Source organism: Dendrobates tinctorius, unplaced genomic scaffold, assembly GCF_039654945.1.
Source record: "Dendrobates tinctorius isolate UK_male_01 unplaced genomic scaffold, ASM3965494v1 ptg000028l, whole genome shotgun sequence".
NCBI lineage: Eukaryota > Metazoa > Chordata > Amphibia > Anura > Dendrobatidae > Dendrobates > Dendrobates tinctorius.
In genome coordinates, this window is record NW_027361696.1 from 15,731,768 (window position 1) to 15,755,995 (window position 24,228).

Here is a 24,228-nt window from a genome sequence, read left to right on the forward strand (position 1 = left end):
CAGATCCGGCACAGGTTTTCCATAAACAATCATAGTCCATGCAGTTTATTTAGCATCATAAACCCACAGCAGCAACATAAACTTCATAACGTCAGCATAGCGTCCATGACAGAGCTCCACTCTGTTATCCTGTAGTCATACAGGTTATGCAATGGTCAATATGCAGGCTTTCTAGCCACCAAGTTATCTCACCCACGTTAGGGTTTCCTCATGGTTCCTTCACCATGCTGCAGACATCCATTCCCTCCAGGGAATCATCCGGCACGTGCAGCCATTACACACAGCCACTTCACATGCTGTTAGCCAGGAGACACATCTCCTAGCGGGACCTTCCACAACGGACCAACCAGGTCTCTGCATTCACTCATGTGACCTACCCTGGCCACCTTATATGGTTCGTAGCCACGCCCACCGGGTTACATGGCTATGACCTCATTACAGGTCCTTCAACCACTCATACACTTTATAATAGCATTTCTTAAACACACCCCCTGGGTGGGTTAGTAAGTAACTAGCCCCTGACACATTGAACCAGCACCTCAGCAGTATCAGTGCTGATTAACACACACATAAATCTCCATCTCAAGGCCACCCACCTTGAGATAGATAACGGTCATTCAGTATTTTGCCATTCATCCACTCTCCTGGGACATCCATACAGCGCCCCCTAGCAGACAAAGTGGTCACTACACCCCACTATATACAGTTTAAAGCTGGGGGACATATGCGAGTGCCGCTCTGGAGTGGCGCCCCTTTCACCAGTGACTGCTGGCTGCCGTGTATCCGCATGTATATAGGTATATATTCTGTATGATGTCAGCTGTATGCACATATTGATGGGAGAAGGATTTTTGCATTTTCATTTAATTACCTGTACGGTGGCTCAGTGGTTAGTGGGTCCTGGGATCGAATCCAACCAAGGGCAACATCTGCAAGGAGTTTGCATGTTCTCCCCGTGTTTGCATGGGCTTCCTCCGGGTACTCCGGTTTCCTCCCACATTCTAAAGACATACTAATAGGGAATTTAGATTGTGAGCCCCATCGGGGACAGTGATGATAATGTGTGCAAACTGTAAAGCGCTGCGGAATATTTTAGCGCTATATAAAAATAAAGATTATTATTTTCTGAACAGGGTGGAAAAAAAATCCCATCTTTGTGCCCCCCTACCAGGAAAAGAAGAGGAAGTGGGGGACAGTGATAACAGTGCAGACACAGAGAGATGGCCACACATGGCGTGAGAGCCGGAGAGTGTCGGTTACTCCTCAAGCCCAGAACAAAAATAGAAAATTGAAGTGACTGATTTTTGTAGACTTTTTTCTTTTTCTCAGAATTAATTAATCTCTGTATGAGGCGCATGCTGAGAGCAAGAGTTAACTCCTTCTCTCCAAGATCCTAATGTCTGCCCTAGCTCACCAGTTTCTGCACTACCACCACTATTTCATGCCACCATTGTCACACTCTCCCTGTCATCACTGCACTCTCACTGCCACCACTGGACGTCTCTCCATCAAGGTCATGTGCTCCCTACGACATATGCACTCTCACTAGCACCACTGGACGTCTCTCCATTGTGGCCATGTTCTCCCTATGACATCTGTACGCTCACCAGCACCACCTCTCTCCCTTCCTTTCAACATTCACTGCTGTCACATCACAAGGCATTTGAGGGGGTAAAATAAGTCTTCCATTCCTTTTTGGTATGTATAGAAGGGATCAATAAACTACGTGAATGCTGGAGAAACCTGTAGGGCATGGAGGCTGCGGCATGTCCGTCTGTCATGCCTCTCACAGACAGATGTTGTAATTACAGGTTTACCTTTGTATTTAACCTATTTAGATCTGGCGGCACGGTCCGGTGAGATGAGACCCCAGCAACGTACGACAGTGTCTCGGCTGTGACAGAAAGCCTACATCACGTGTGGTTTGTAGCCACAGTTAATTCACATTTATACAAGGGAAAACAAGTGATGTGGTTATTTCTGTGATGGATGCGGCAGAGCAGAAATGTCTTTCAGCCCTGAGACGACACTGGATATCCAGGATGAAGAATTCAGCCGATGTCTGTGGTCTATTGGCTCTGCACTGAAATTCTCAGTGGTTACACATTCTATATTATTAAATGATATACAGGTGAAACTCACAAAATTAGAATACCATCAAAAAGTGAATTTATTTCAGTTCTTCAATACAAAAAGTGAAACTCATATATAGAGTCATTACAAACAGAGTGATCTATTTCAAGTGTTTATTTCTGTTAATGTTGATGATTATGGCTTACAGCCAATGAAAACCCAAAAGTCATTATCTCAGTAAATTAGAATACTTTATAACACCAGCGTGAAAAAATGATCGTAAAATCTGAAATGTTGTCCTACTGAAATGTATGTTCAGTAAATGCACTCAATACTTGGTTGGGGCTCCTTTGTCATCAATTACTGCCTCAATGCGGCATGGCATGGAGGCGATCAGCCTGTAGCACTGCTGAGGTGTTATGGAAGCCCAGGTTGCTTTGATAGCAGCCTTTAGCTCATCTGCATTGTTGGGTCTGGTGTCTCTTATCTTCCTCTTAACAATACCCCATATATTTTCTATGGCGTTAAGGTCAAGCGAGTTTGCTGACCAATGAAGCACAGTGATACTGTTGTTTTGTAAACCAGGTATTGGTACTTTTGGCAGTATGGACAGGTGCCAAGTCCTGCTGGAAAATAAAATGTCCATCTCCAAAAAGCTTGTCAGCAGAGGGAAAGCATGAAGTGCTCTAAAATGTCCTGGTAGACGGCTGTGCTGACTATAGTCTTTATAAGGCTGAGTTCACACGTGGCGTTTTTTTTCGCGTTTCCGCTGCGGTTTTAACTGCGCGATTTTGCCGCGAAAACGTGAAAAATAAGCATCCCATGCATTCCTATGGGATTCTGCAATGCTGTGCTAATGCTGCGGTTTTTACCGCGGCGGAATCACTTTGCGGTAAAAAACGCAGCATGCTCATTAATTTCGCAGAATCGCGGCGATCCCGCACCCATAGGAATGCATTGTTCTGCTTACTTTCCGCATGTGGCTGTGCACACCATGCGAAAAGTAAGCAGAACATTTGCGGATGGTACCCACGGCCCGGAGGAGGAGACTGTCCTCCAGGCTTTGGGTACCATATCCCTGTAAAAAATAGAATTTAAAATAAAAAATATTGTTATTCTCACCTTCCGACGTCCCGCGCAGCCTTCCCGCCTCTCTCCACGCTCCCGTTCCCAGCCTTTGTGAGCGATGACGTCCGTTCTCACGGGATCGTGAAGTCTCATGGTCATTCGCGCAACGTCATCGCGAATAACCGTGAGATGTCGCGATCCCGCGAGAACGAACGTCATCGTGGTAATTTGCGCAAAGGACTGGGAGCGTGGAGCGTGGCGGGAAGGCAGCACGGGACGTCGGAAGGTGAGAATAACAATATATTTTTTTTTTAATTATTTTTTACATTCTATCTTTTACTATTGACGCCGCACAGGCAGCCTCAATAGTAAAAAGTAGGTCACACTCATCAAACACTATGTTTGACGAGTGTGACCAACCTGTCAATCAGTTCTCCAAGCGATGCTCCAGATCGCTTGGAAAATGCTAGCAATTCTGCAAGCTAATTCCGCTTGCAAAATGCTAGTTTTTCCTCTGGAAAATCGCGGGAATTTAAAATACGATTTTCCCGCGGAATTTCCGCGAGAGTTCCGTTACGTGTGAACCCAGCCTAAAACACAGTGGACCTAAACCAGCAGATGACATGGCTCCCCAAACCATCATTGATTGTGGATACTTCACACTAGACCTTGGAAATGAAGGTCCCAGAGTCTGGAGGAAGAGTGGAGAGACTACAATCCAAGCTGCTTAAGGTCTAGTGTGAAGTTTCCACAATCAGTGATGGTTTGGGGAGCCATGTCATCTGCTGGTGTAGGTCCACTGTGTTTTATCAAGACCAAAGTCAGCGCAGCCGTCTACCAGCAAATTTTAGAGCACTTCATTCTTCCCTCTGCCTACAAGCTTTTTGGAGATGGAAATTTAATTATCCAGCAGGACTTGGCATCAGTCCACACTGCCAAAAGTACCAATACCTGGTTTAAAAACAACAGTATCAATAGACCCAACAATGCAGACAAGCTGAAGGCTGCTATCAAAGCAACCTGGGCTTCCATAACACCTCAGCAGGGCCACAGACTGATCACCTCCATGCCTCGCTGCGTTGTTGCAGTAATTGATGCCAAAGGAGCCCCAACCAAGTATTGAGGGCATTTACTGAACAAATATTTCAGTAGGACAACATTTCAGATTTTATTTTTTCAAGCTGGTGTTATAAAGTATTCTAATTTACTGAGATAATGACTTTTGGGTTTTCATTGGCTGTAAGCCATATTCATCAACATTAATAGAAATAAACACATGAAATAAATCACTCTGTTTGTAAAGACTCTATATAATATATGAGTTTTACTTTTTGTATCGAAAAACTGAAATAAATTAACTTTTTGATGATATTCTAATTTTGTGAGATGCATTTGTATCTGCCAGGAGAGAGACAAACACATCTGTTCACTGACAGCAAACAGATTTTCAAACTGTGGAGAAATTTACAGAATTTGTCATTATATAATGAGATGAAGACAATTAGCTGGAATGTGTTGGGGGGATGTATTCTATGTACAACCACAGCATCCCCAAAGGGAGAATTTTTGTAAACTGTCCACCAAAATTCTTTAACTAATCTTCACATGAATTGAGCTCTACAAAGATCTATCTACTATGTAGTAGTTAAATATTTAGATCCTATACACCTTCAGCCACCACTAGGGGGAGCTCCCTTTTATAGAGATACATGATAAGATTCTGTCTGCAGACACCACTAGGGGGCGCTCACTTTACACAGAGACACATGATAAGATCCTGTCTGCAGCCACCACTAGGGGGAGCTCCCTGTATACAGAGATACATGATAAGTTTCTGTCTGCAGATCTTCCTGTATGCCTAGATACATGATAAGATCCTATGGGCAGCCACCACTAGGGGGAGCTCCCTGTACACAGAGAAACATAAGATCCTGTCTGCAGTCACCACAAGGGCAGCTCCCTGTACACAGAGATAAATTATAAGATTCTGTGTGCAGTCACCACTAGGGGGAGCTCCCTGTATACAGAGATTCATGATAAGATTCTGTCTGCAGCCACCACTAGGGGGAGCTCCCTGTATACAGAGATACATGATAAGATTCTGTCTGCAGTCACCACTAGGGGGCGCTCCCTGGATACAGAGATACATGATAAGGTTCTATCTGCAGCCACCCCTAGGAGGAGCTCCTTGTATACAGAGATACACGAGAAGTTCCTGTCTGCAGCCACCACTAGGGGGAGCTCCCTGTATACAGAGTTACATGATAAGATTCTGTCTGCAGCCACCACTAACTAGTTGGAGCTCCCTGTACACCAGGGCTGCCACTAAGAATTTTGGGGCGCCATACTGTCAAAATTTTCGGTGCCCCCTTGAGACTCTGCCCAGGCTCCACTCCAGCCCCACCTCCACCCCTCGAACTGTCCACAGTCCCACTGCTATCTCTTGGAAAAACTCCACTTCTCATCAATCACACATTAACAGTTACCTTTACCAGATTACACATTTAGCCAGCAGCTTTTGTTTTGGCCAAAAGATTTTTTTTAACCTGCCACCACAACAAAGTAGACTCTTTTGGCCAGGCCCTACTCTACTCTAACCTATTAAACATTTGTTAAAATATGCAATACAAATTATGTATATATTTTTTTTTTCAATTTTTAAAATGACCCATAATATCACATACAAGGGACAAATACCAACACACCATGACCAGACACCATATTACTACCACATAGAGACCTATAATACCACATACAAGGAACAAACACCATGGTCAGACCACATATTATCACCAAAGTGACCGAATAATATCAAATAACAAGGGACACATACCACCGCATCATGTCCAGACCACATATTACCACCACATGGTGACCAATAATACCACATACAAGGAAGAAATACCACCACACCATGACCAGACCACATATTACCACCACATAGTGACCAAACAATAGCATATGCAAGGAACAAATAACGCCACACCATGGCTGGACAACATATTACCACTAGATAGTGACAGAATACTACAATACTGATCAGTAATAAAAAAAAACAATATTAATATCACCATAAGTGCCATTATACACAGGAGATCTGTACTTAGTATGCAGTGTCAGTGTACAGGTAATACAGTGATCACTGGTGACATTACACACAGGAGCTCTGTATATAGTGTCAGTGTACAGGTAATACAGTGATCATCGGTGACATTATACACAGGAGCTCTGTATATAGTGTATAGTGTAAAGGTAATACAGAGATTACTGGTGACATTGTACACAGGACCGCTGTATATAGTATACAGTGTATAGTGTCAGTATATGTAACATCCCTGCCGGCATCACTGCATTGCTTCCCATCTCCCATCTTACTCACAACTCCGGACCATGCTGTGAGTTCTGTACTCTGCCTGCTCCATGCTGTGGGCCTCATGTCCTTGCTGCATGCTTGCTGCATACTTCCTGGCTGTATGCTTAGGGCGGCGGCGCCGGCACTTCCTGAGTCTTAGAGAGACCATGTGCACGCCCCTGATTTGACCCCAGCCTATTGCCAAGAGGCATTGGGTACTTAAGGCATCTCCACCCATAGGGAGAGGCCTGAGTAACAAACTCTGTCAGTCTTTACTTTGTTGCTGAGTTGCCAGGTCCTGTCCTGTTTTTCATCTCTCTGGGGGCTGCATACCCAGACCTGCTTCTGTGCTCTGAGTGTCTTGTGTTCCACCTCTCTGGGGGCAGCATACCCAGACCTGTTTCTGTGCTCTGTGTGTCTTGTGTTCTGCCTCCCTGGGGGCTGCATGCCCAGGCCTGCATCCTTTGTCCTGTACTTGTTCCCGTGTCCCTCTTTGTCTGTAGCTAGTCCATTTCTTGCACCTGTTTGTGTCCTTGTCTGCTTCCTTCCCTACTCAGCTGTATGTAGTCTTGTGTCTACTCCTTCTGTTCTGCTCTTTGCTCCACACCCTGCAGCTTTGCTCTGAACCCTGCGGCTCTGCTCTCTGCTCCGCACCCTGGGGCTCCGCTCTGCTCTTCGCTCCACACCCTGGAGCTCTGCTCTGCTCTCCGCCCTGCACCCTGGAGCTCTGCTCTCCGCTCTGCACCCTGCGGCTCTGCTCTGATTTCCGCTCCGCACCCTGCGGCTCTGCTCTGCTCCCGGCTTTGCAACCTGCAGGTCTGCTCTGCTCCCATTTCACACCTTGCCGTTCTGCCCCGCTCCTGTACCGCACGTTGCGGTTCTGCTCCGTTCTCGTTCTGCACCTTGCGGTACTGCTCTGCTCCTATTCCACACCTTGCGGTTCTGCTCTGCTCCCGTCCCACATCCTAAGGTTTTGGTCCTTCCAGTATGAACTGGTTCCTACCTGTTCCCTTATCCTGCCCACCTGCCTACCAGAGTGTCAGCCATGCCCGCCTGCCAGAGTGTCAGTCATGCCCGCCTGCCTACCAGAGTGCCAGCTGTGCGCATCTGCCTGCCTGCCAGAGTGCCAGCCATGCCCGCCTGCCTGCCAGAGTGCCAGCCACACTCGCCTGCCTGCCAGAGTGCCAGCTGTACCCGCCTGCCAGAGTGCCAGCCAGACTTCCAGTCTTGACCGTCTGCACTTGTCTGCACCTATCATTAGCGTTCCATCCCCAGTGGGATCAGCTGCTACAGCCAGACACCGCCCATGAGTGGTACCTGGCAGCTACCTGCCGCACAAGTCTAACCTCACCATCAGAGACTCTAGTGAACACCAAGGTAGCTGCTTAGTCACACCCCTCCAGGGTAGCCTGGTTTATGGCACATTGGGGCCACAATCCTCGCTCATGTCATCCTATCTGGATGAGAGCGTTACAGTATACAGGTAACACACTGACTCACCAGTGACGTCTCTAGGAGAAGTCCTTCATCTTCGCTTTTCATCTTCATCCAGCACAGACCACTGTCACTTCTTCCAGACAGGGCTCATCTCCGCAGGAAATAATAGTTATTTAGAGCACCGCTTTCAGAACACATTACTTATTTGTTTCACAAATTCTAAACTACACCAGATGAAGAAAAAAAGGTGACAGTGTCGCTCTGCACAGTAACAGGACCACCTCCCCATTTAAAACAGTATTCTCAAAAAATTAAATAAATACATCACTGCAGTAATAATATCCCTTAATTAGTCCCTATGGTAATAATATCCCCCATCCTGGCCCCCGTGTGTCTCATTCTTGGTTATAGCCATATGTTCTCCCATCCTGGCCCCATATGTTCTCCCATTCTGCCCTCATGAGTATCCATTCTGCCCCCATGTGATGTCCCATCCTGCCCCATATGATCTCCCCATCCTGCCCCATGATCCTGCCCCATCTGTCCCATGATCCTGCCCAATCTGCCCTATGATCCTGCCCCATCTGACCACATTGTATCCATCCTGCACCATCTGTCTCCATCCTGCACCATGATCCTGCACCATGTGTCTCCATCCTGCCCATGATCCTGCCCCATCTGTCTCCATCCTGTCCCATGATCCTGCACCATCTGTCTCCATCCTGCACCATATTCCTGCCCCATCTGTATCCATCCTGCCCCATGTCTCTATTCTTCCCCCTGTGTCTCCAATGCTTCCCCCTGTGTCTCCATCCTGCCCCTTGTCTCCTATCCTCCTCCGTATCTCCATTCTGCCCCTTGTCTCCATTCTGCCCCCTGTCTCCATTCTGCTCTTGTGTCTCCCATCCTGCCCCCGTGTCTCCATCCTGCCCCCATATCTCGCATCCTGCCTCTGTGTCTCCATTTTGCCCCTTGTCTCCATTCTGCCCACGTCTTCCATCCTGCCCCCGTGTCTCCATTCTACCCCATGTCTCCATTCTGCCCCCGTGTCTCCATTCCGCCCCGTGTCTCCCATTCTGCCCCCGTGTCTCCCATTCTGCCCCATGTCTCCCATCCTGCCTCTGTGTCTCCACCAGCCTCCAATTGGCTGGTGGCTTTAACTATTGCCAGGCGGGCCCGCACGGCAATAGAGCAACTGAACCTGCTTCTCGGACGCAGGTTCAGTTACTGCACCGACGGCGGCAGAATCCTGCCTCTGGGGCCCGGAGCAGAAGAGACAGGGCCCAATGCAGGCCCCCTCTGCTGACTGGGCCCCATATGCCAGTCAGGGCAGTATTGCCCTGATATCGACCCTGCTGTATACAGAGATACATGATAAGATCCTGTCTGCAGCCACTGCTAGGGTGAACTCCCTGTATACAGAGATGCATAATAAGATCCTGTCTGCAGCCACCACTAAGGGGAGCTCCTTGTATACAGAGATACATGATAAGATTCTCTCTGCCGCCACCACTAGGGGGAGCTCCCTGTATACAGAGATACATGATAAGTTCCTGTCTGCAGCCACCGCTAGAGAGAGCTCCCTGTATACACTTATGTTTTGAACTTACCGTAATCTGAGCTTTATAAGCTTTTATAGCACTGACTGTAGACAAGCACTATGACTGTGCTGTGAAGAAGGAACATTAATGTAATGCTGAACCATCTCATCACAGGCTGCAGAGGCATGTTATGCTTAGATCAGTAAAACGAATTGGATGGGCGAAAGGCAGGGGTGGGTTTGGGGACATGATATGGACCCTCATATTTGGGCTGTATCGCGGCCGTGTGTATCCCGCAGTAATTACTGATGGTTCTGCTATCATCCTGTAGATTATCTGACTTCCCACATCCACAGTTTTAACAGGTTAATAAATTAAATTTCCACTAAAAAGTTTTTATTTCTAATTTGTCTTGAGAGTCACATTTTTAATTAACAGAAATAAGGAAGAAGAAAAGACGCTCAGGAGTCAGGACAACTCGTCACATAACGTGAGACGCAAACACAGAAAGTAACAGGGATCGGGATTATGTACAATGTAACAGAAAGTGAGGATGGGTGAGATGATGCAGCTGAGATGATGGGTGTGAGATGACACGGGTGAGATGACATGGGAGAGATGACGCCAGTGAGATGACGCAGGTGAGAGGATGTGAGTGAGATGATGCGGGTGAGAGGATGCGGGTGAGAGGACACAAGTGAGATGACGCAGGTGAGAGGATGCGGGTGAGATGATGCGGGTGAGATGATGCGGGTGAGAGGATGCTAGTGAGAGGATGCGAGTGAGAGGATGCGAGTGAGAGGATGCGGGTGAGAGGATGCGGGTGAGAGGACGCGGGTGAGATGACGTGGGTGAGATGACGCGGGTGAGATGACACGGGTGAGATGATGCGGGTGAGATGATGCGGGTGATATGATGCGGGTGAGATGACACAGGTGAGATGATGCGGGTGAGATGCTGCAGCCTCTCTGTGGACGCACCGTTGCTATAAATACCATTTTAAAGTCATACGCAGCAGATTTGGACCCTGGTGGCGGGAGAATTCCAGATTAAAGAGAATCTTAATATCCACAGGACACAGTGTAGCAGTCGTCCCATCCGGGGCTCATGAACACTTTCTGCTTGTTATGTAGACCCCGATATGTAACATACCCCCTGCAGTATGACGCCGGCCCCCAGCTCTGCTGTGATGGATGCTGTGTAATGTACATTGTATGACCAGGATTATGGATCCGGCTAGTTCCTCGGGGAGCAGCTCAGGGCTACGAGGCGGGATGGATGGAGAATTGGTGGCGCTGCATGTATTCATCTGTAAAGGGTTGGAGGAGATGCCTCTGACGTGCGCCTCTTTTCTACTAATCTGTCTTTACAGCACAGATTGGATTCTTTGCAGTTTTCTTTCCGCACAAATCTTCTCTTGAAGGATCTCAGTCTGCAAGAAATGGTGTCGGCAGAGTCCAGGGATGCGTGCCAACGTTGTGTCCAGACTGTAGGAATTTATCTGCTGCATTTATGATGTAAGGACATGAGATCGCGGCATCCACCAGCTGCTGCCCACTTCGGCTCACAGCTGAAGATTTGTTATAATTGCACCTTGTGAGTGAAGCACCACACCACAAAATATAACAGCAATAACTAGCAAATATCAATCCTTCTTCCGCCTACAGGGAGACTGGTCGTCAGAAAAAGGACGGGGATGTCAATGTCATGCCCTGCATGATGATATCACAACCTGGCGGTCCACACCAGTCCAACTTCATTTTTGCATCTGAATCCAGCTTGGTTTCTTGCACAACCACAGTCGTGGTGACAGTGCAGCCATCAAGTTGCCATTTGGCTTTATTCTGAATCCTGGGCCATCATCGTGCTGACAGTAATGATGTAGGACACAGCGCTGATTTCCATCATTATCCCAATGATGGCACCCCCTTGTGTTTGCAATGGATCCTGCTTTGTGCGTCCATGGATGACTTTGGATCTGGTGGTCGAGCTGTGGTCAATCCAGTAGGAGGACAATGGGCCTCTCATATCAAGCCTGTGCGTGCCAAAGAGTAGTGCGATCCCTCCACCTTGGTCACCTCACCCTCATACTCCACTTTCCTCTAGTACCACACACGCGCCAATAGGGCACAATCCCTTTAAAGCTCTCTGATAATACATAATATTAGATAATCCCGGATGACGGGGTGCCAGTGATGGAGGACACCTGAGGGTCAATGTCTGGGGGTGTTAGATTGCGGGGTCCGTTACATTAACGACCTCCTATAATGAGCCACCAGGAGACACTCTCTCTTTAATTACATTAATGATCGGTGCAGATTAGTCCTTTTATTAGCCGCCTGTGATGGCGGTGTGGCACGTTGAAGAGGCTTTAATACGAAGCCAGTGAATTTGGTTAATCACTTCCTCTCGGCGTCTTCATAAAACCTTGTTAATAGATCATCTCCATCTATCAATCTCGCTGAACACAGTTTTCTTGGCAAAACATTACGGTAAAGGTTATTTCCTCCATTGCCTCTTTATCTCCCCGGCTAAAAATAATCTGCCGTCGTCGCCTGTTAAATGTCCGCATTGTTGTTGTTTTGACCCCAGAAATGGAAGACACTTTGAAGGTTGTGAACCCTTTTAATGGCTCGCTGGGGAGAGCGAAGGCGGCCATGGCTGACATCATGCCTGATAGATTAATGTGTCGCCTCTCCAGCCGCTCCGTGGAAGACTGTAAGCTCAGCTACACTCCACCAGGAGTTCCTACAGTGGCATGTAAGTCTGCGCACCCCCGGTCAGAATTACTGCTATTGTGAACAGTTCAGCAAGTTGAAGAGGAAATGATCTCTAAAAGGCCTAAAGTCACAGATGACACATTTCCTTTGTATTTTAGGTAAAATATATACATTGTAATTTTTAAAATGTAAAAAAAATTATACTAAGAGGAAAATGGGGTGAATTCAAAAGTTTGTGCATCCCTGGAGATTTGTGTGCTCAGATAACTGTGACCAAGGTTCAGACCTTAATTAGGCTAGTTTCACATTAGCGTTTTTTTGCGCAGCGCATCGTGTGCATGAAAAACGCAAAACAAACGCACATTTTTTGGCGTCATGCGTACGCTGATGCGTCAAAAAATGCAGCATTGCTTGCGTTTTACATGCGTTTTTGCATGTGTTTGCGTTTTTATGCGCATGCGTTTTTAGGTGTAACATTTTTTCCATTGTCTAGACCACATTCCAGACTTGTTTACCTCAAAAACGCATGCACAAAAAAACGCAAGCGTGCACAAGACCATGCGCATGCATGCGTTCCCATAGACTTCAATGTGTTGTTTTTGCGCAAGCGTGCGCATGCGTTTTCTTGCCGAGACAGGGCGCACCAAAAAATGCAACATGTTGTGTCTGGTGCGCCTGGCGCGAAAGACAAAAAAAACGCATGCGCACGAAAACGCAAGTGTGGGCAAGACCATGCGCACGCCATGTTAAATATAGGTGCGCAGTGCGCATGCGCACGGTGCGCTGCGCACAAAAGCGCTAATGTGAAACCAGCCTTAGCCTGCTAGAGTTATGGCTTGTTGATTATCGTTAGGAAAGTCAGTGTGATGCCAACTTTCCTGATTTATAAAAACCCATCCTCCTCTAACCTTGTGCCAAAAACCAGCAGCCATGGGATCTTCTAAGCAGTTACTGAGCACTCTGTAAATAAAAATGGTGGCGGCCACAAAGCAGAAGACTATAAGAAGAAAGCAAAGCTTTTACAAGTTGTCCTTTCCTCAGTTCAAAATGTTATTAAGAAATGTCAGTTACCAGGAGCAGTGGAGGTCAAGATAAGATCTGGAAGACTAAGCAAAATGTCAGAGAGCTGCTTGTAGGATTGTTAGAGAGGCAAATCAGTATCCCCTCTTTACTGTAAAAGACCTTCAGAAAGATTTATCAGACTCTGGAGACACCTGCACAAATATTGCAAATGTTGATCTCCATGAGTTCATTCATCCTCATTTTTCACAGTCTTCTACTAGGCATTGCTCTTACTGGCCAGTTTCCTACTCCACACTGATGAGGGGCAATACCCCGAAACAGCTGTCTGTGGATGGATGCCATGTTTTGGCATAGGTGGTTTCCTTCATTGGAGACTGCCCTTCCCGTGGTTGTTCCTTCCCGGGGAAAGACCTGGCTAGTCATTGCTTGCGTTGAGAAACATGTGATGGTGTCTCCGCGGCTTGTGTTTTGCATATTTTTACATATTTCCCATAAGGGAGGGGGGCATTGCTCTTGAATCACTGCGTTGAGAAACATGTGATGGTGTCTCCGCAGTGTTGGATGTTGATCTCCATGAGTTCACTCATCCTCATTTTTCACCTGCACAAATATGGCCTTCATGGAGGAGTCATCAGAAGAAAGCATCCTCACCATAAAATTCATCATAAGTATACAAAATAAACAAACCAAATGCATTTTGGAAACAAGTCCTGTGGACCGATGAGGATAAAATATACCGTAAGTCTGTGGCCACAATGATCACAGGTATATGTGGAGGAAAAAGGGCACAGAATTCAGGAAAAGAACATCTCACCAACCATTAAGCATGGGGGTGGATCAATCATGCTTTGGGGTTGTGTTGCAGCCAATGGTACGGGGAACATTTCATGGGTAGAGGGAAGAATGGATTCAATGAAATTTCAACAAATTCTTGATGCAAACATAACACCATCTGTAAAGAAACTGAAGGTGAAAAGAGGATGAGGATGGCTTCTGCAAATGGATAATGATCCTAAACACATGCCACAATCCACAGTAGATGACCTCAGAAGGCACAAGCTGAAAGTTTTACAATGGCCCTCACAGTCCAATGATCTGATCATTGAAAATCTGTGACAAGACCTCAAAATAGCAGAGGAAACAAGACGACCCAGAAATCTCACAGAACTGCAGAAATTCTCCTAGGAAGAATGGAGGAATATCCATCCAACAAGAATTGAAAGACTACTGTCTGGCTACAAAAAGCATTGCAAGCTATGCAAAAGGGGGCGCTACAAGGTACTGACCATGAAGGATGTGCAATCTTTTGCATTGGCCCATTTTTCTTTTTTGTAGTTTTTAAAATTTAAAAGATAAAAATATTTATTAAGAACACTTTTCAATGACATTTAGTTGCTGATCTCCAAGAGCTGTTACTATAACAAGCACCAATAATCAAAATTCTACAAAATGAAATAAACATTGTTAAATAAAATATTAAATTATGGTGCTATATACGGTGACCGCCTGTACATAGCATGCCACATCGAAAAATATCTACTCAACCTGCAGAGTTCCGAGTGTTTGAAGCAGCCGGTACTTTACTTAATGGATTTTGAGTGGCTGAACCTTTCCCAAGAAAGAACCAATCCTGCACGAAATAAGCACAAAACTGATCGTCTTCTTCTATGAGTCCTAAACATACAAGAATGACGACACATACAAAAACATACTTAGTGTGCCCGTGTGTATAGAAGCAGTATTATACACTCCCTGACAGAAGTTATGACGCTTATGCATGTTTGGTAAATAAAAGCTTATAACCTGATGTTAAATTCATCCAATGGTTGTATAAATTATTCTTTTGAAATCTGAAACCCTCCGAAATGTGGTTTAGGTTAAGAAAATAAATTGGCATCAATGCAGAATTATTGATCATTTAATGGATACAGAATAGTCAGATTTTGGCAAGACAAAAGTTTTGTCGCCTGGTCATATAATGCACCCAATCCTAGTTTACATCCTCACCTGTGCTCAGTAAATGATCGGTTCATTAGTGGGTGTGTATAAAAAGAAACCCAGCACCCCAGACCTTCACTTGAGATGCAAGTTGAGCTCGGACAACATGTCAAAAATCCACCCTGCGACCAAAGCCTGGATGATCAAGAGGCTGAAGACCAGATCCACTGGAGAGGTGGCTGGCACCTTTAAGGTGTCTCAGCATCAAGTACAAAGAATTAAAAAAAATTCGAAGAGACTTGAGATGTGTTTGACAAGCCTAGGTCCAGCAGACCCTACAAGACAACTGCTCAGGAGGAACATTTGTTGGTTAGAAAATCCAAAGCAAGCCCCTCTTCTACTGCAGCAGAGCTCCAACAGGCCTGGTCACCTCAAGTCCCTGTGTCAACTAGAACAGTTTTTAGGATTCTGTCTCAAAATGGCCTCCATGGTCGAATCAGTGCCCAGAAGCCAGCACTAAACAAAAGGCAAATAAAAAACTGTGTGGCATTTGCAAAATCCCACAACATGCTAAACAGATGGACGCTGGAAAAGTGGCAGAAGGTGGACTTCTCTGATGAATCTTGAGTAGAATTACACCACAGCTGCCGCAAATACTGCAGGAGACCTACTGGAGCCCGTATGGATCCAAAATACACCCAGAAAACAGTTAAATTTGGTGGTGGAAAGATCATAGTCTGAGGTTACATTCAGTATGGGGGTGTGCGAAACATTTGCAAGATGGAAGGCAATATTAATAGTCTAAAATATCAAGACGCATTAGCTATATTCCAAATCATAAAAGGGGTCAAATTCTGCAGCTGGATGGCGCTCCATCACATACATCCATCTCTACAACAAAGTTCCTCCAGGCAAAAAAGATCAAGGTGCTCAAGGACTGGCCAGCCCAGTCACCAAACATCATTGAGCATGTTTGGGGTAGGTTGAAAGAGGAAGCTTGCAAGACAAAACCAAAGAATCTAGATGAACTCTGGGAGGCATGTAAGACTGCATTCTTTGCTATTCCTGATGACTTCATTAATAAATTGTATGAATCATTGTTGAACCGCATGGATGCAGTCCTTCAAGCTCATGAAAGTCACACAAAATATTAAATATGACTCTAATAGCACCACAACTTCATTCACCAATTTTATGCAACATATATTTGTATTTTAAGTTAATTTTTTGTTTGAATATCACATTACTTTCTGTGGGCGACAAAACTTTTGTCTCGCCAAAATCTGACCATTCTGTGTCCATTAAATGATCAATATTTCTGCATTGATGGCAATTTATTTTCTTAACCTAAACCACATTTCGGAGGGTTTCAGCTTTCAAAAGGAAAATTTATACAACCAATGGATGAAATTAGCGTCTGGTTATAAGCTTTTATTTACATAACATGGATAAGCGACATAACTTCTGTCAGGGAGTGTAGTAGTTATATTCTTACAAAGGAGTAGTATTATAGTAGTTACATTATTGTACATAGGAGCAGTATTATAGTAGTTACATTATTGTACTAGGAGCAGTATTATAGTAGTTACATTATTGTACATAGGGGCAGTATTATAGTAGTTATATTCTTGTACATAGGGAGCAGTATTATAGTAGTTATATTCTTGTACATAGGAGCAGTATTATAGTAGTTATATTATTATAGATAGGAGCAGTATTATAGTAGTTATATTCTTGTCCATTGGGGGTAGTATTTTAGCAGTTGTATTCTTGTACATAGGGGCAGTATTATAGTAGTTATTAGAGTTGAGCGACTTTTGTTTTTTTATGGTCGAGTTTCGTTTCGTGAAACCCGACTTTTCCAAAAGTCGAGTCGAGCAAGATCGGCCGATTATAGGGAAAAGTCGGGGTCGTCCCGAAACACGAAACCCAATGTAAGTCAATGGGGAATAAAAGTCGGCAGTGAGAGGAGGACAGGAAACACACCTACAGTGCCCATTTGAATGCCAAAAGCATCAATTCTTCTTACTTAAGCTTGTCAACCTTAATTAACTTCATAATACAAGTTACGCACTGAAAAATGGGGGTTATTTGGCTAAAGTTGTGGGGGGGTAGGGCTGGCTCCAGGTTTTCATGTGCCCTGGGCGAAAGAGCGCCCCTTTAACACATAATACCACAACTCATCATGCTCCGATACGGCAGAGAAATAGCGGTATAGTACAATGAAAAATACTTCACTTTTTACATCTCATGATGAGGCCCATCTATTTCTCCATACAGAATCATTGGTCCCATATAATGTTTGAAACAGTATATGATGAGCTCCACATAATGCTACAGTATATGTTGGTCCCCATGGATGAAGCTCCACTGTCTTATGGGCCCAAATAATGCTCCAAACATAATGGGCCCCATTTCTAATGCTCTAGTGTATAATGGGCCCTGTAAATGCTGCTCCAGTGTCTGATGTCCACCTTTGGAATGATCCAGTGTATGGTGGGCCCCATCTATCATTCTCCAGAGTATAGTGCTCCCCAAAAATTGCTGTCCCAACATTGAAAACAATTAAATAAGTCTCCTCGCTAGGGAATCCCTGTACTAGTCTGGAGTCTGGACTCCTCGTCGTCCCCATCTTCCATCTCACTGCACAGTATTTCAACCTTGCAAGTGCTGTGATCCTGAGCAAGCAGGGGGGGCCCACTCGTTGGCGACGGCACTGAGTTTCATCAGGGTCAGATTCAGGCCGGGTAGCGTGCGAGGGGAATGTAGTGGTCTGGGTCAATGTACCAGCAGATTCATCGAGCAGTGGCTGGGCATCAGTGCACTTGTGTCGCCCCCAGGAGTACGGTCGCCACAGTGGCATTACCTTCCTCCTAGGGAGTGTGATGTTATGCTTGGGAGCAATGAAGGATCTCTCTAGCAGGTTAACTGATTGGGCGGCGTTATTCCCACGAGTCATGACCCTCCAAACAGCGTTCATGAAGGCAAAGTGTTTGTTTTACGTGGGCAGTATGGTTGCAAAGCTGAACCTTAAAGGAATGTCCAGAAGGGCACCACCAGGAGTGGAGCCTACGGCGTAATTTGACTCAACACGGGCAACCTCAACCATGCCAGCTACAGAACAGATGCACACATTGCAAGCTTAATTCCGTTAACGAAGGAGACTCCGTCATGCCCCGCGGTCCGAGTCCGGCTTACTAGAGGGACACGTGAGGCTCTGGCACATGAGATTGGCCAATAACTGGTGTGTCATGCCCTTACATGTCCGTGGCTGCATGTGCGCTACACTGAAAAGGCCAGCGTTTGTCGCTTACAGGTGCAGATAACCCGCTGAACAACGTTAGTGATGGGGAGCACTGATTACAATTATTACTCGCGAACGATGATTTCCCAGTAAGTGCAGGTCAACCGCAGTTCCGGAATTAGGCCTAACCATCATTCCTGAAAAAAATGAAAAACTTACGTGTGCAAACCACAGGTGCTGTAGCTTGCTTAACAGCTCGCCAGCCGTTCTCACGCCCAGTATGGGTTACACGTGATTGCACAAAGGTGAGAAAGGGTACCGTATCCCCGGATAACATGTATGGATAGCGTACACATTCAAAAGATATGTCTATACATCAGGAGGCAGGCTCAGACGGTGTTAGGCCCAGTATGGCTTGCACGTGATTGCACAAAGGTGAGAAAGGGTACCGTATCCCCGGATAACATGTATGGATAGAGTACACATTCAAAAGATATGTCTATACATCAGGAGGCAGGCTCAGACGGTGTAAGGCCCAGTATGGCTTGCAAGTGATTGCACAAAGGTGAGAAAGGGTACCGTATCCCCGGATAACATGTATGGATAGCGTACACATTCAAAAGATATGTCTATACATCAGGAGGCAGGCTCAGATGGTGTAAGGCCCAGTATGGCTTGCAAGTGATTGCACAAAGGTGAGAAAGGGTACCGTATCCCCGGATAAGATGTATGGATAGCGTACACATTCAAAAGATATGTCTATACATCAGGAGGCAGGCTCAGATGGTGTAAGGCCCAGTATGACTTGCAAGTGATTGCACAAAGGTGAGAAATGGTACCGTATCCCCGGATAACATGTATGGATAGCGTACACATTCAAAAGATATGTCTATACATCAGGAGGCAGGCTCAGACGGTGTAAGGCCCAGTATGGCTTGCAAGTGATTGCACAAAGGTGAGAAAGGGTACCGTATCCCCGGATAACATGTATGGATAGCGTACACATTCAAAAGATATGTCTATACATCAGGAGGCAGGCTCAGACAGTGTTAGGCCCAGTATGGCTTGCAAGTGATTGCACAAAGGTGAGAAAGGGTACCGTATCCCCGGATAACATGTATGGATAGCGTACACATTCAAAAGGTATGTCTATACATCAGGAGGCAGGCTCAGACAGTGTTAGGCCCAGTATGGCTTGCAAGTGATTGCACAAAGGTGAGAAAGGGTACCGTATCCCCGGATAACATGTATGGATAGCGTACACATTCAAAAGATATGTCTATACATCAGGAGGCAGGCTCAGACGGTGTAAGGCCCAGTATGGCTTGCAAGTGATTGCACAAAGGTGAGAAAGGGTACCGTATCCCCGGATAACATGTATGGATAGCGTACACATTCAAAAGATATGTCTATACATCAGGAGGCAGGCTCAGACGGTGTCAGGCACAGTATGGCTTGCAAGTGATTGCACAAAGGTGAGAAAGGGTACCGTATCCCCGGATAACATGTATGGATAGCGTACACATTCAAAAGATATGTCTATACATCAGGAGGCAGGCTCAGATGGTGTCAGGCACAGTATGGATTTGACGGCCCAGACTACACAGCGGAGGAGCAGGGAGAGGTAAAGATTGCAAATGCTGGGGCCCTGCCCAAGCAAGGGGGGCCCACTCGTGGGCGTCGGTACTGGCACTGGGCCCCTCATAGTACGGCGGTGTGTCTGACGGCGGGTGTGCACCACCACCGTCAGAGACACTTGATTGCACTATGAGGGACCCTGTGCCAGTGCCCGCGCCCAAGAGTCGGCCTACCCACCTGTCCAGGGCAATGGCACTCGCACGGTGTCGTGTGCTAGGTGGTGAACCCGGCCATGGGGGGGGCAGCACAGTTAGGGAGTTTTAGAAAGTGGCATATGTTGATGTTGGACATTCAGCTGATGCAAAAGGCGAAATAGGTCAAATCCCAGGAAGAGGTGGACCAAAGCAAGCCATTTTTCTGTCACCCTAAGTGTCATCAGGGGAAGGTGGGACAAAATCCTTGGAAACCCATGCATGGTTCATTTTAATGAAGGTTAGATCATCCACATTTTGGGTTGACAGACGGGTCCTTTTTTCTGTCAGGATTGATCCAGCTGCACTGAAGACTCTTTCCGATAGCACACTTGCAGCTGGGCAAGCGAGCTCCTGTAAGGCATATTGTGCCAATTCAGGCCAGGTGTCCAGTTTAGCAGCCCAATAGTCAAAGGGGAATGACCTGTGTGGGAGAACATCGATATGGGAGGAAAAGTAGTTTGTAACCATAATTGACAACTGCTGTCTCCTGTCACTTTCCATCGATGCTGTATTACCAGTTGTGTGAGCGGTACTTGAAAAATCAGTCCACAACATTGTCATGAAACCCCTGTCTCCAACACCACTTCTGCTGTGTGCACCATGAACACCTCTGCCAAGCTGCCCCCGGCCCGTACGGCTCGTGTGAGAACCATCACCGCTGCTGTGTGCTGGGAATGCCTCAAGCAACCGATTTACCAGAGTTGCTTGTTTATTAGCCAATATTAGGTCAAGGTTCTCCTGTGGCATGATGTTTTGTAATTTGCCTTTATAGCGTGGATCCAGGATGCTGGCCAACCAGTAGTCGTCATCGTTCATCATTTTGGCAATGCGGGGGTCCCTTTTTAGGATCTGCAAGGCATAATCTGACATGTGGGCCAATGTTCCCGGTGTCAATGATGCACTGCGAGTGCTGGTTGGAGGAGCACTTTCTGGCAAATCCACATCCCTCCAGTCGCGCACAAACCCTGTACCAGACCTTGCCACGCTAACATTTTCACTTGCCCCACGAGATGCATCCTCCTCCCCTAAGTAATCATCCCCATCATCATCCTCCTCCTCCTCTTCTTCCTCCAACTCGTCCAGGAGAGGTCCCTGAGCAGACAATGGCTGAATGTCATCAAGGATTCCCTCCACCTCTTCCTCCTCGTCAACATTGGCTGCAGACGCCTGCTCCTTAAGGTGCGTCAAAGTTTGCATGAGCAGACGCATAAGTGGGATGCTCATGCTTAGGATGGCGTCGTCTGCGCTTACCAGCCGTGTGCATTCCTCAAAACACTGAAGGACTTTACAGAGGTCTTTCAGCTTCGACCACTGCACACCTGTCAACTCCATGTCTGCTCTCAAAGTGCCTGGCCGTGTATCCTCCCACAAATGCATTATGGCCTGCCTCTGCTCGCACAGCCGCTCCACCATGTGCAGGGTGGAGTTCCACCTTGTTGCAATGTCGATAATGAGGCGGTGGTTGGGAAGGTGGAGCAATCGCTGCAGCTTCTGCATACGAACGGAGTGTACAGGCGACCGGCGGATGTGCGCGCACAGTCTTCGCACCTTATGGAGCAGGGCTGTTAACTCCGGATAATTTTTGAGGAAGCACTGCACCACCAGGTTCAAGGTGTGAGCCAAGCAAGGTATGTGGCTGAGTTTTGAAAGGGCTATGGCTGCCACAAAATTACGTCCTTTATCACTAACTACCTTGCCTGCCTCAAGATGTACACTGCCCAGCCATGACTCAGTTTGTCGCTGAAAGTACTCGGCCAGCACCTCGGCGGTGTGTCTGTCGCCCAAACACATCATCTGCAACACAGCCTGCTGACGCTTTCCACTAGCTGCTCGATAGGGGGACACCTCGTGTGCAACAGTGGCAGCTGCAGATGGAGTGCTCGTACGACTGCGCTCTGTGGACGAGCTTTCGCTTCTGGAGGAGGAGGAGGGTGGAACGCCTACAGGCAACTGTTTCCTATACCGTGGGCTAGGCAGCACTGTCCCACCACCGCTGTCCCCTGTGGACCCTGCATCCACCACATTAACCCAGTGCGCAGTGATGGACACGTAACGGCCCTGGCCATGCCGACTTAACCATGCATCAGTTGTGAGGTGCACCTTTCCACTCACTGACTGCTTGAGTGCATGGACAATGCGGTCTTTCACATGATGGTGGAGGGCTGGGATGGCTTTGCGAGAGAAGAAGTGGCGACTGGGTAGGTCATAGCGTGGTACTGCATAGGCCATGAGTTCGCGGAAAGCTGCGCTTTCCACCAACCGATAGGGCATCATCTCAAACGAGATTAGTTTGGCAATGTGGGCGTTCAAACCCAGTGTACGCGGATGAGAGACTGAGTACTTTCTTGACCTACTCATAGTGTCTGGGAGGGTGAACTGGACTTGAGAGCTGCATATGGTGGAAGTAGCGGTGGACAGGGCGGACTGAGAGAGGGTTGATGATGGTGATGGAGTTGGTGTTCTTTCTGATGGCCTAGATTCAGTATTTCGTTGATATAACAGTGGGATTCCCTGACTGCTGTGGCCTTGCAACGACACCTCAACATTTGCTGCTGTGCTAACCGGTGGGCTTACAGTGGGGGAAACAATGTAGCGTTGCTGACTACCTTCTTTGTGATCAGTTGCACATGTGGCACTTGAGGTTTGGTGTTATGTCCACGCTTGCAAGTGCATGCTGGTTAAATGTCTAAGCATGCAACTGGTATTCAAATTTTTCAGATTTTTCCCTCGGCTAAAGGTCTTTGCGCACTTCTTACAGATAACCTTGGCCTGATCATGAGGATTTTGTTCAAAAAAGTGCCACACTGCACTCTTCCTACTTTGGCAGACATTTTGCGGCCTAGCACGCTGTGATGTTTTGACCCTCTGGACAAGCTGTCCAGCAACTCTTTTGATTTTTGGAACCTGTCTTTGGAGTGCTCCGGGCCTGCCAGGTAACAGCTGTTGCGATGTTGATGTCTGCTGTGGATGCTCCTCATCTGAGCTATTGGAAGCAGCACCCTCTTCCCCCAATGGATGCCAATCTGGGTCAACAACTGGGTCATCCATCACCTCCTCTTCAATGTCATGTGCACCTTCCTCTGTGTCACCGTGTATGGTGGTATAGTGTGCGGGAATGGGCACCTGAGTCTCATCAGGGTCAGAATCTGGCTCTGTACACTGCGAGGACAATGTAGTGCTCTGAGTGAATGTACCAGCAGAATCATGCATCAGTGCACTCCATGTCAGATTCATCTTGGCCTGGGTAATTCACCATTTCACTTGATAATCCAGGCATGGTATGTGAAAACAGCTCCATGGAGTAATCAGTAATATGGCCTGCGTCATCCTTCAATCTTGGTTGTGGTGAAGGACACAAGGAAAGGTGTGGTTCATGAACATGAGCCTCCAATGACGACTCAGTGCTTTTACTTTTTACAACTTCAGAAGAGGAGGCGATAGAGCTGGAGGCTGAGTCAGCAATGTAAGACAAAACTTTTTCCTGATGCTCTGGCGTTAAAAGCGGTTTGTCAACTCCTAGAAAACTAAGCCTTCGAAGCCTTATGGAGCCAGACGATGACGCAGGCTTAACACCTCCTGCATTCTGTCCTATTTTGCTTTTGCCACTACCATCAGATCCACCACCAGCACCATCATTACCAGCTGCCAACCCCCGCCCAATTCCACGGCCTCTTCCACCAGCCTTCCTCATTTTTGGTAGAAATGTAGACAAAATCCTACAAACTATATAGTAATGTAAAACAAGGTGCAAGGTGTCTATAGGACAGGGGAGATTTAGATTTTCTGCAGACACTTGTGGACACTGGACACTTGGATTGTGTGAGGCCCACTGAATATCACAGCGCTATGTCACAGGCTCGATGGCACAGGTGTGAAAAAAGTGACTACAGGATAAGGGAGATTTTGAATTTCTGCAGACACTTGTGGACACTGGACACTTGGATTGTGTGAGGCCCACTGAATATCACAGTGCTATGTCACAGGCTCGATGGCACAGGTG

General features: G+C 46.7%; 1 long non-coding RNA gene across 1 annotated transcript in view; it reads right to left on the reverse strand.

Moving 5' to 3' along the window:
• The window catches only part of LOC141085141 (uncharacterized), a 126,190-nt gene that overhangs the window by 50,043 nt on the left and 51,919 nt on the right, over nt 1-24,228 (reverse strand). Inside the window, exon 3 of the long non-coding RNA XR_012231220.1 lies at nt 14,760-14,888. This is a non-coding gene — a long non-coding RNA (uncharacterized lncRNA). The remainder of the gene's footprint in view (nt 1-14,759; nt 14,889-24,228) is intronic.